Source organism: Lepus europaeus, chromosome 11, assembly GCF_033115175.1.
Source record: "Lepus europaeus isolate LE1 chromosome 11, mLepTim1.pri, whole genome shotgun sequence".
In the NCBI taxonomy this organism is placed as follows: domain Eukaryota; kingdom Metazoa; phylum Chordata; class Mammalia; order Lagomorpha; family Leporidae; genus Lepus; species Lepus europaeus.
The window spans coordinates 104437736-104450677 of record NC_084837.1 but is presented as its reverse complement, the minus strand read 5'-3'; positions in this window follow the sequence as shown (position 1 = coordinate 104450677).

Genomic DNA, 12942 nt, shown 5'->3' with positions numbered 1-12942 from the left:
TGGCAGCGGTCATCCAGGGGCTTCTGCAGAGGGAGGGACTGGCTTGGGGACCACAGTATCTGGTGCTCAAGTCCTGGCTGGGGGTGGGGGCTGGGGTGGGGATGTGAGGTAGTGGACGCCAAGGAGGGCCCGGAGGTGCTGGCCTGGCCCCAACCGAGAGGTCCCACGCACAAACGGAGCTGCCACTGGATAAGGGGGCGGGGTCTGTGGGAAGTGAAGCTTCCCTTGAGATGTGGAGGCTCGGAAGAAGAGCGAGTGTGATTGGTGGGACGGGCAGTATGGGAGCTGGCGGGGAGAGGAGCCCAGAGCTGCCCTCCCCAGAGGCCCAGTGGAAGGGCCTGGCATTTGTCCAGCACCCAGGGTGGGATGGGGTCTCTGGCCAGGCAGGCCTGGTTGAGAGTGGGAGACCCTGGAAGGACTCCACACCTCCCCTGAGAAGCGGGGACCGCCTGCTGTGTGGCTGAGGGCGCCCTTTCACGCCCGCGAGGCAAGGGCTCGGCCGCAGTGGGATCCAAGGGTGCGTCCTCTGGTCCCCCAGCTGAGGTGACATTCAGAGTATCCCCAGCCGGTGTGGGCCGGCACTGCCGGGCAGGGGAGGTTCCAGGCTGGGGAACGTGACTGGTGGTTTACGTTGGCCCTGCTGCCAGGACCCCGCCTCCCTGAGGCAAGGGGCCCCCAGGGGCTCCACATCTGGAGGCTGCTGTCAGGCAGAGACGAGGCCGGTCAGGCGCTCTGGGTGGCCTGGTCAGAGTCCGCTGCCCCCTCCCATGCCGGTGCTGTGGCGGCAGGGCCAGGCTCCTTCTCCACCCTGAACCTTCCAGGGCTGGGGGTAGAATGGCCAAGAGAGCTGTAAGCCCAGGGCACTGCTGCCCTCGCCCTGCGCAGCCTGGGGCTGGGGGTTCTCCAGCTTCTCGCCCTGACCCCGGGCTGCAGGTTTCACAGGCACAGCAGCTGTCCCCTGCGGAGCGGCCCTTTCATTGTCCCTGACACGAGCTGGGCTTTGAGCTGTGCAGCCGGCTTCTCCTGAAACTTCTGTGGTGGCGCTGTGGGCGGCCCAGACAGGCCTGGCTCCTGGGGGCGTTCTCTGCTGAGGCTGCCCGAGCGTCCCAGCCTCCGTCGGCTGTGTCTTCACCCCAGCGCGTGACAGCAGCTGTCCAGGCCCCTGCCTGGCTCCCCACAGCCCCTCAGTGATCTCTGCCCCCTGCCCACAGCCACAGGGAACCTCCCAGCACTGTCATCAGACCACCTCGTGGGTGTAAAAGCGTCCCTCCAGCTCAGGACCAAACACGGGGCCTGCTTGGCTGGCGCCCACCTGCCTCTCCGTCTCCATCTGGCTCCAGCCTCTGCCTCGCCCCTGGCCGTCCACTCTGCCTCTGTCTGCAGTTCTTGACTCCTCATTTCATTCGGGGCCACCTTTCCCCAGCCACACCCCCACCCCGGCCCCTTCCCCTTCGGGCCGCTGGCACCTGCTGGGAGTGCGCGTGTGACAGCAGCTCTGTCCCCTGCTGCTGTGGTAACACACGGCTCAGAGAAGGAAGAAACAGAGAAGCAGCTCCTGTTCCACTCTCCGTGAGCGTGGAGCGCCTCACTGGCCCAGGCTGGAGGGGTCCTGGGGCCTGATGCCCAGGGCGACCCTGCACGAGTCACTCCGGCTTCTAGTCGTTAGGAACGCCGAGACAGCATTCACCAGACAGACAGATGCAAAGCCCCACATGAGACGTGAACTTGGGCTGAGTGCTGCTGTGTGACCTTGGGCACCACGCCTGACCTCTCTGTGCACCATTTCCTCATCTGAAAAATGTAAGCACAGCAGTTTCCTTGCATCAGGCGCATTCTTGGTTGCGAACAGAACCAGCCCAGAAGCGGCATCCCCTGGAGGGCTATGGGAGGCTCCCACAGACGGGAGGCAGGCAGGGAGGTGGAGCCGAGCTGGCCAGGCCAAGGTGAGAGTCGTCTGGGACAGACCTCTGGCACTGCCCACGCTGGACCCAGGGCCATGGGCCCCTGCTGACCCTCGCCAGGGAGAGACAAACTCCTAGTGGGCTTTGGGACCCTCGGGTCACCGGCAGAGCCTCATAGCCTAAGAAGTTGGGGGGTGGCTCCAGGGTCACCCAGTGAGGGCACGGGACAGCGCCCTGCACATCACAGGTGGAAGGGGGTTGTGGTGAGGATTGGGAGTCAGTCCAGAACTCGCATGCACAGCTGGTGGAGCCTGCTGGAGTTAACACCCGCTCTGCCGGTGACTCAGCGGCCCAGGGAGCGCCCGTGAGCAGCAAAAGGCACAGACCCAGTGTTGGCAGCGTGTGCAGTCGCACCTGGGAACTCACACGGTGCCCGCAGCGATGGAGCACGTGTCTCTCGAATTAAATACATTCATGGTTACTTATTTAAAGTGAAATCATACAGGCCTAGGGGGGAAAGGGTGCTGTCCATGGAAGCACTTGCTATGGCTCACTGAGTGCGCTGAGCAAACGCTCCGAGGTCGCCGTGACGTCACTGCTGTCCATGCAGTCACCGTGACGTCACAGATGTCCGGGCATCTCCTCTCCACCATCCTCATGGGGCAGCACGGGGGGAGGGGGCCTGGGAAAGATGCCCCAGAGAAAATCTCAGTTGACTCACCCAGGAATGCAGCCGGGGGAGGCGGTGTGGGTGGGAGGCAGGCCTCAGCCCTGGCGGAGATGGGGAAGCACCTGGCGGAGCAGGGGCCCCCACAGAGCCGAGCGAGCGTGGCCGCCCCCAGCACCTCCACCCGCGCGTGTGCTTGGAGGGGACACTGGTTCTCTGCCCACTTTGCACCTGCCTCAGCGCACAGGGTGATGCAACGTTGGAGTCCACTTTGGAGGCCTTTGGGGGCAGCAGGCACTGGGAGGCCTCGGCTACAGAGAAGCTGGGCTGGCCAGGGTGACCGGCCTGGTGTGAGGCCCTGGCACCGTCTCCAGCTCAGGGAAGGGCTGAGTGGTGACAGCAGTGGCGCTGGTGAAAGTGGCAGCAGCATTCTTCCTGTTCAAGGTTTCGCTTGCCTTTCCGGGGGGTGGGAGGTGGGGGTCTGGGGGTGGCACCGCTCACACCTCTGCCTTCAGGCTCAGCCGAGGGACTGCCCTTGGCCACTGACGAAAGCAAAAAGCAGCTGTGCTACTTCTAGAAAGAAAGCTTTTTTTTCTTTAAGGTTTATTTTATTTGAAAGCGTTACAGAGAGAGGTAGAGACACACACAGAAGAGAGAGACACACACACAGATCCGTCTACCGTTTTACTCCCCAAATGGCCACAATGGCCAGAGCTGTGCCAATCCGAAGCCAGGAGCGTCTTCCGGGTCTCCCACACATGGGTTCAGGGCCCCAAGGACTTGGGCCATCCTCCACTGCTTTCCCAGGCCATAGCAGGGAGCTGGATGGGAAGAGGAGCAGCTGGGACTCAAACAGGCGCCCATATCGGATGCTGGCGCTGCAGGCCGCAGCTTCAACCTGCTGCGCCAGAGCACTGACCCCTAGAAAGAAATCTCAAGAGTCACAGAACAATGGGGATTCAAACAAACCCATAGACGCATGATGGAGGGGTGAGTTTATTTTGGTGCAAAAATATTTTGAGGGGTCGGTGCTATGGCATAGCGGGTAAAGCTGCCGCCTGCAGAGCCAGCATCCCATAATGGGCTCTAGTTTGAATTCTGGCTGCTCCACTTTCGATCCAGCTCTCTGCTATGGCCTGGGAAAGCAGTGGAAGAGGGCCCAAGTCCTTGGTTCCCTGGACCTGTGTGGGAGACCTGGAACATCTCCAAGCTCCTGGCTTTGGATCAGCTCAGCTCTGGCCGCTGCAGACATTTGGGGAGTGAACCAGCGGATGGAAGATTTTCTCTCTCTCTCTCTCTCTCTCTCTCTCTCTCTCTATTTCTCTGCAACTCTGCCTTTCAAATGAGCAAATCTTTTTTAAGATTTTATTTATCTATTTATCTATTTATTTATTTATTTGAGAGGTGGAGTTACAGACAGAGGGGGAGAGAGAGAGAGGTCTTCCATCCACTGGTTCACTCCCCAATTGGCCCAAATGGCCGGAGCTGCGCCGATCCAAAGCCAGGAGCCAGGAGCTTCTTCCTGGTCTCCCATGTGGGTGCAGGGGCCCAAGGACTTTGCCATCTTCTACTGCTTTCCCAGGCCACAGCAGAGAGCTGGATCAGAAGAGGAGCAGCCGGGACTAGAACCAGCGCCCATATGGGATACCGGCACTGCAGGTGGAGGATTAACCTGCACCACGGCGCTGGCCCCTCAAATGAATAAATCTTTAAAAAAGAAAGTATTTTGAAATCCATGTCTCATTTTTTTCATTACACACATTTTCATTTTTAAAGATGTATTTACTTGTTTGAAAGACAGAGAGAGAGAAGCAGAAACAGAGAGAGATCTCCCATCTGCTGGTTTACTTCCCAATGGCCACAATGAGCGAGGCCGAAGCCGGGAGCCTGGAGCTTCATCCGGGTCTCCCACAATGGGTGGCAGGGGCCTGAGCTTCACCCTTTAATCGCCAGGTGACCTTCAGCAACTAACTGAATCCTGAGGAGCCTCTGTCATTCGGGATGGGAGCCCAGCCCGTGCTGTTCCGGTAGAGCTGTGCGCTTTTTATTAAACATCTTTAAAATATGTATTTATTCATTTATTCATGTGAAAGGCAGAGAGAGCAGCGTCCAAGCGCTGGCCTCGGGGGCTACCACCAGGTGTGTAGCTTGCTCCCACCGCGTGCCGCCCCGGCTAGCAGCAGCAGCACCGTCAGCTCCCTTCCAACCCCCGGCGGGAGCAGCAGCCCTTGTCTGGGACGCTGCCTTCTGACAGGTGGACATGGACACAGCAGTGACACACAAGGAACCTTTGAGATGTTCCTGCCTGTGGGAGCTGGCGCTGTGGCACAGCAGGTAAAGCCACTGCCTTTGATGCTGGCATGCAATACGGATGCCAGTTCGAGTTCCAGCTGCCCCACTTCCAATCCCGCTCCCTGCCAGTGCACCTGGGAAAGCAGTAGAAGATGGCCCCAGGGCTTGGGTCCCTGCCATCCATGTGGGAGACCCAGGGGAAGCTGCTGGCTCCTGGCTTCAGCCATTATGGGGTGAACCAATGGCTAGATGATCTCTGTCGCTCCCTCTCTCCTTCTCTGTAAGTCTGCCTTTCAAATAAATACATAAATCTTACAAAAAAAACAAAAACAAAAAAACAGCCCTTTGCTTCTGCCTAGGAATGGAATTGGCGTGTCAGCTGCAAGGGCCAGGAGTAAGAGTTCCTCTGGAAGCCTGGCATTGCCGGAGCCACTGGGGGCCTGGAGGAGATGGGCAGGCACTGCCCCCCAAGTCTTCAGGGAGAGGGGCAGCACCTGGACACAGTGGGGGAGGGGAGCCACCTGCAGCACTTACCATGTGCTCCTTGGGGCACAGGTTCCAGCCCCCTGTCGGGGGGCTGCCGTGGCTGCCCAGGGTTCTTGCCTCCCCACTCCGCTGTGGCTACCCGGGGCCCTGGCCTCCTCAGACTGCCGTGGCTGCCGGGCCCTGGCCTCCCCGCTCCACCTCTGGTAGCTTGAGGTCCTCCAGCTGTCATTGTGAGATGACTGACGCCAGGGGCATTCATTTTTGCTATCACTGAGCCCTCGGGTCTCGGGCCACCTGCATGGGCATCGGAGCAGGAGGCTCAGAGAGAGGAGCAATGGGAGCCTGGGCTGGGAGGCCCCAGTCCTCATGACGATGTAGCAGGTGCACCCAGCAAGCTTTTATGCGCGCACACACTGAGCATTCACTCAGAGGAAACTGTGGGCTCCACAAACGTCCTTGCCCAGGGCCACTCAGCAAGCAAAGCCTGACCTTAACCACCACTGTCCACCTGCACCCCACCTGCAAAAGTGCCGGGGTCTGGCCCCACCCTTCCTGAAACCTCCAGCCATGTGTGGACCCCAGGCCCCTCAGAAGCCTGGAGTGGCCTGGCTCTTCCAGGGGCCGTGCAGCAGGTGGGGGGGGGGGGGGGCTCTGTTGAGGGAACCCTCAGGTGAGAGCCCCAAACCACACCTGCGTGCCCCGCCCATGCACTGCCACCCCGGGAGCTCCAGGTCTGACGTGGAGGCGGGGTCCCTAGTGGTGTCTTCGCTGCTATACTCAATGCCCACCCAAGCCTGAAGAAATCCTTCAGGCTAGGACAGGGTCACGCGTAATGGACGAATCCGGCTGGGCTGTGAGGCGGTGGGGACCACAGGGGGGCTGCAGTGGCCCTGAGGCGGGGACACCAAAGTGGACAGAGGGGGTTGACTGGGAAGCAGGGAGGTGATGGGCCTGACCCCACCCAGCCCAGGGCGCCAGGTGCAGGTGCCCAGGGCATGTGTGGGGGTAGGGGGTGGTGTCCAGAAACCGGGGGTGAGACTGCGCCCTGGCCAGGTTGGACTCACAGCAGAGCAACAGGTGAGCAGAGGGTGGAGTCATGGAAGTGGCTGCGAGGCCGGTGAACCTCCCACGGTGGCTCGGGTCAGAGTGGGTGGATGGAGGAGGGAGTTCTGGAAAGCTCTCTGCCTCAGGGGAGACAAGATGGAGCAGGTGTCCGGGACCAGGAGGGTGGCGCCTGGGGACTGGGCGGGAGGGAAGGTTGCCCATGATCTCAGATGCGGGGAGCAGGGGAGGGGCCGTGGGGGAGGGGCGGGGCGAGCTTCAGGTGCTCTGAGCTGGGGCTGGGCCCAGCTTGGTGGGGGACGGCGGGGGCGGGGCCTGCTGGGGGTGAGGGGCTGAATGGCAGCCTCCATGCAGATCTGGCTCCTTCCAGGCCTGTTGGGAGTAAGGGTCGCAGGCATGACTATGGGTCTGGGGATGAGGTCATCTTGGAGTATCTGGGTGAGTCTGGGATCCAAGGACAAGCGGCCTGTGAGGCCGTGTGAGCACAGAGCCAGGGCAGCCTGGGCCACCAGACCGGGGAGAGCCGCTCGCTGAAGGTCCTGCCCTGGGCTTCAGGGATGGCCGACGGCCCTGCTGCCACCCTGGCTGCATAGCCCTGGTCTGCAGCGGTACAGCGGGACAACGAGGCCTGCGTTTGAGCCCCAGCCCTACTGTGCTCCCCAAGAGACAGGAACCCAGTGCCCCAAGAGGGCTGACAGAGCAGCACCTGCCCAGCTGTGGGCGGCGCCGGGGCACGAAGGAGGAGGCCAGCGGCCCAAGCCAGTACGGGGGAAGGGGGGAGCAGAGGGATGGGAAGGGCCTGGGGCTGCAGGAAGCGTGGCCCAGGAGACACAGAAGGGTGGCGGGGGTGTCATGTTTGGAGAGTCCCAGGCCAGTGCCAGCCCCTCCTGGGACACACTTACCTCGGGGTCCCTCGCAGGCTGGGCCCAGCCACTCAAGGCAAGCCTTATACCCTCTGGGCCTCAGCTGCCGCCGTCCACAGCTACCACAGCAGGGAACATAGGAGCTGATGCTACAGCGACTCCCCCCAGGCCACTCAGCGCTGGGCTCCCCGCACTGCCTGCCTGCCGTCACGCGGGTGGGTCTCAATTCCAGGCTCCAGTTCTCAGGACAGGCTACGCGGTGCAAAGTTACAACAGGGCCCCTGACTCAGAAATTGCTCAGGGGCCCGCTGAGCAGGGAGCCCCAGGTGACGGCGCAGGTGCCAGGTGCCAGGCCACGTGCCTCCCTGTGGCTCCACGTACCCCTCTCCGGGCAGCACCCCACCCCTGTCACCCCCAGGACTCCTCAAACCTGGGAGAGGGAGGAGGCAAGAGCGAGTGGCGGCTTCCCTCCACCCCCATCCCTGATGGGACCAGCACCCTCCACGCACCCCGGCTGGCCGTGGCCATTACAGTGGCACCTGGGGCTGCAGGCCCAGCAGCCGGGGCCTCCCCTGCCCTCTCTGGGCCTTGCTCCCTGCAAGCCCGATGGGTCGCTCCGAGAGGCACCCTCAATGTGCTTCCCCACGCCCACCACTCAGGTTTGCAGGCCGCTGTCCAGCTACACTCCTGCGCACCCTCCCTCCAAAACAAACACGCGAGCCCCCAGGGGGTCGCTGCAGGGGCACCCAGACCCCGCGGACCCTTCCCCAAGGGCACTGCCACGGTGGCAAGGACGGACGCACAGGCACAGCCCAGGGACAGCACTGCAGAGGTGTCCACGCTGAGGTCTTCTTGGGGGACACTCGGCTCGCTCTCAACAGCTCCCACTCTCCAGGAATCTGTAGTACAGAGAAGTGACCCCCCACCTCCAGGCCAGCTGCTGGCTTGTGCCAGGCCCAGAGCAGGGCTGCAGGGGCCGGCCTCCTCCGGAGCACTCCCAGCAGGGACCGTCCCTCCCTGGGCTCAGGGTCCCTCTGTGCCTTCCACGCCCAGAGAGCAGCACGCCTCTCCCACTTCCTGCGTCTCGGAGAAAGTTCTCTAAAAGCTGCTCTGTTTTTAATCAATTGGATAATTAAACCCAAACTGAGTTCTTGAAAACAAGAAATAATTTTGCAAAGCATCTCTGGCTCCGGGAAGCCCCACCCCTCCCCCGGCCCAGCCCCCCTCACCCCTCCTCCGGCCCAGCCCTGCCCAGCTCCCCAGGTCCGTTGCCAGGTCCCCCACCCAAGCCCTACCCAGCGCCCTGGCCTCGGGGGACCCTGCCCCCTCCCAGCTCCTCCTGCCGCCCACCTGGCTCCCTTCCCAGCTGGGACACCAGCAGGGAGACAACGCCCCAGGGACCCAGCCGGATTCCCCAGCGCTGCATTCCGGGCTCCACCGCCCTGGCCTTGCACCTGAGCCCCTGGGTTTGCACTCGGTGCTGCCGCTGCCACGTGGGACACCCTTCCTCCCCCTGCCCAACTGGCTAACTGCGCTCATTCCCCAGGACCCAGCCCCCACAGCCCCCATTGGACGACCTCCCCGGGCCCAGGGAGGGCCCCTCCCGGCTGGCAGAGGCGGCCCGTGGAGCTCAATCCCACCCTGCGCTAGGGCGGGGCACCATGGGAAATGGTGCGGGCAGCCCCCACGCACCGGACTTTATGGTCCCTGCAGGGTTTCCTGAGGACAGGGCTCCCCTGCAGCCACAGAGTCCAGCTGGTGCCCGCCAGCCCGGAGCTTCCTAGACGCTTGTTGATCCACCAACCTCCACCCATCGGCTGCCATGAACCCCTTTCTTCCTCGCCGTCTCTGGCAGGGGCAGTGCTGTGTGGGCCTCAAAGACGAACTTCCCAGCAGGCGCCCTGTTCTCAGAGGGGGCACACTGCTCCGCAGGAGAGCAGGGGGCATGGGGGGAGAGGATCCACGAGGCAGGAGAACCCCAAAGAGGGAGGCACCTGTCTCCACCAATGGACTCCAGTCTGGGGCTCGGGGGTCCCCAACTCATGGAAGTGGGGGCTCTAGGGAGGGTCCTCTCAGTGACCTGGTGCTGCCGCACCCAGGGCCCCCTCCCTGCCCGGGCTCAGCTCAGCCCCTCCAGGCCAGGGTGCCTGCGATGCTCGCCAGCCCCTGCGCGTCCGCCTCACCGGCATCCTTGTCTCCTTCTCTTTTGTAATATTTTAATAGGTTGGGTGGTGGCAGGCGATTGCTTCCAAAACCAGCAATTGTTCAGACAATTTGGAAAGCACACAGGTGTCTAAGGTGTATAAGCCAATTATCTCTCCTGTATCTCCATCGCCGGCCCCACCCTCTGCGTCCAGGCCCGATAGTAAGGGCAGGTGCCTTGCCATTCTGTGCTAGCCGTCAGGACAACAGCGATGCATCCTTCCTGTGGAAGGCCTGACCTTGGAAAGGGGCCTCGGTCACCAGGAACTCCGCTCCCTGCCCCCCTCCTTAACAGGTGTGCAATGTCCCTAGAGGGCCCCGAATAGCTTGCTTAGAAGTGGTGGCTTGGTTGATCAGTCAATCAACAAGCATCTGGGACATGGTGGGGGTGCTTTTGGCTTCTGTAACAGGAAGCCTCCTCCAAACGCATCTTTACTGGCTTCATACACCTCTGGGTTTAGGACAAATTCCCCAGAACATATTTGCTGGGTCAGAGGGTCTATGCCTTTACATTTGGGGGCAGACAGGCCTGAGCTTGGGTCCTGGCCCCAATCCTGAATCCAGCCTGCACACCCTGGGAAGGAGCAGGTGACGGCCCAGGTGGCTGAGTCCCGGCCACCCACACTGGGCTCCTCCTGGCTTGGCCTCACCCAGCCTCAGCTATTGCAGGCATGTGGGGGAGAGAACCAGTGAATAGGAGATCTGTGTCTGGGCCCAGCATTGTGGCACAGCGGTCAAGCCATGGCCTGTGACATCCTGGAACACTGGTTCCAGTCTGGAGAGCCGGTTCTAGCTCCCTGCTGATGCAGCTGGAAAGGCAGCCGAAGCACTTGGGGCCCTGCCACCTACGTGGGAGACTTGGAAGGAACTCCTGGCTCCTGGTGCCTGGCCCAGCACCAGCCAATGCAGCCATTTGGGGAGGGAGGGAGCCCGTGGATCAAAGATCTCTGTTGGTCTCTCCCCCTCTCTCTGTCACTCTTTCAAATAAATAAAAATTTAAAACTTTTTTTTTTTTTTGTAGTCTTGCCATTTTACTTTCTCGGTGGTCAGAGACATTCACAAGTGCTCCCGGAGGGGCCGGAGCTGTGCCTTATGGTGCAACAGGTGCAGCCGCTGCCTGTGATGCCAGCAAACCATACGAGCTCAGCTTGGAGTCCCAGCTACTCCACTTCCATCCAGCCCCCCTGCGAATGCACCTGGGAAGGCAGTGGAAAACGACCCAAGCACTTTGGCCCCAGCCACCCAGGAGGGAGACCTGAATGTTGAGGTTGACATTTAGACCTTTGCGTCTCACCTGTTACCAGAATGGACTTCCTGGCTCCTGGCTTCCTTGTGGCCATTTGGGAAGTGAGCCAGTGGACGGGAGATCTCGCTCTCGCTCTCTCTGTAACTCTGCCTTCCAAATAAATCAATCCTTTGTAAAAAGTCCTCCAGGAGTGGAGGAACATTCCAGCTCCCCACACCCTGACCACCAACTGCTGCTGCCATTCATTGTTTTAAACATTTCAGGCAGAAACTGATACCTCATTGTTTGAACCTGTGTTTCCGGGGTGTGAGGAAGGCGCCCTCTTGTATTTCTTCTGTGGCGTTGCTGATCTAATTCTTTACTTAGCTTTCAATTGTGTTTTTCATTAAAAAAAAAAACAAACAAACAAAAACCTGCAGGATCTTTTCAAATAGTATGGACATACACATTGCTTGTTGCTTTATATGTGCTACAAATATTATGGTCCAGTGTGATTTTTGTCTTTTGCCACACAGAAGTTTATATGATTTTTACTGTGTATTATGGGAACTTAAAACACACTTCCCAGTACTGGGAGCAGCGTGGCCGGCCCCCACATGTGTGTCTCAGCGTCAGCAGTGACTAATGGAGCCCGACCACTCCTGAGCAGGACACATGCCCCACGACCTCACTGGTGGCTGGTCCCGGTATTCCCCTCTGTGACCTCTGGTCGTGAGCAGCAGTTAGAAAGGGCTTGTCCCACTGCACTCCTACTACTAACCCAAGACAGAAAACATTCTTGTAGGAGTTTTTTGTTTTGTTTGACAGGCAGAGTGGATAGTGAGAGAGAGAAACAGAGAGAAAGGTCTTCCTTTTTGCCGTTGGTTCACCCTCCAATGGCCACTGCAGCCGGCGCATCGCGCTGATCTGAAGCCAGGAGCCAGGTGCTTCTCCTGGTCTCCCATGCGGGTGCAGGGCCCAAGGACTTGGGCCATCCTCCACTGCCTTCCCGGGCCATAGCAGAGAGCTGGCCTGGAAGAGGGGCAACCGGGATAGAATCTGGCGCTCCAACCGGGACTAGAACCCGGTTACAAAGAGATCTTCCATCTGCTGGTTCACTCCCCAGAAGGCTGCAACAGCCCAGGGTTAGGCCAGGCCAGAGCCAGGAGCCTGGAAGTCCACTCCTCCCAAGTGGGTGCAGGGGCCCAAGCACTTGGGGCCATCTTCTGTTGCACAGCAGGAAGCTGGGTCAGAAGTGGAGCAGCCAGGACTTGAACCAGCGCCTTGACGGGATGCTGGCATGGCAGGTGGCGGCTTAGTCCGCTATTCCACAAGGCCAGGCCCTCATGTACAAGTTTTAACTGGTGCCATACTGTGTCTCCCCTCTGAATCATGTCATAGCCTATCCCAGACATCAAATCATTCCTCCAAAATACAGAAGCTTAAACTTTTTATAATACATAATCTAGCCGGCGCTGTGGCTCAATAGGCTAATCCTCCGCCTTGTGGCGCCAGCACACCGGGTTCTAGTCCCGGTCGGGGCACCGGATTCTGTCCTGGTTGCCCCTCTTCCAGGCCAGCTCTCTGCTGTGGCCCGGGAGTGCAGTGGAGGATGGCCCAAGTCCTTGGGCCTTGCACCCCATGGGAGACCAGGAGAGGCACCTGGCTCCTGCCATAGGATCAGCGCGGTGCGCCGGCCGCAGTGCGCCAGCCGCGGCGGCCATTGGAGGGTGAACCAATGGCAAAGGAAGACCTTTCTCTCTGTCTCTCTCTCACTGTCCACTCTGCCTGTCAAAAAAAAAAAAAAAATACATAATCTATTGCTCTCCTTGTCTTTTTTGTCTTTTTTTTTTTAAAGATTTATTTTATTTATTTGAAGGGCAGAGTTATAGAGAGAGGAGAGACAGAGAGAGAGGTCTTCCATCCGCTGGTTCACTCCCCAAATGGCTGCAACAGCCAGGGCTGGACCAGGCTGAAGCCAGGAGCCAGGAGCTTCTTCCGGTCTCCCACATGGGTGCAGGGGTGCAAGGACTCAGGCCATCTTCCTCTGTTTTCCCGGGCACATTAGCAGGGAGCTGGCTCAGAAGTGGAGCAGCTGGGACTCGAACGGATGCCCAGGTGGAAAGACGGTGCTGCAGACACTGGCCCCAATTTTATTTATTTACGTGGTCTACACTCAGCAGAACAGGGCTGGTGTTGTATGGAATGAGTTAAGCTGCCACCTATGACACTGGTATCCCATTT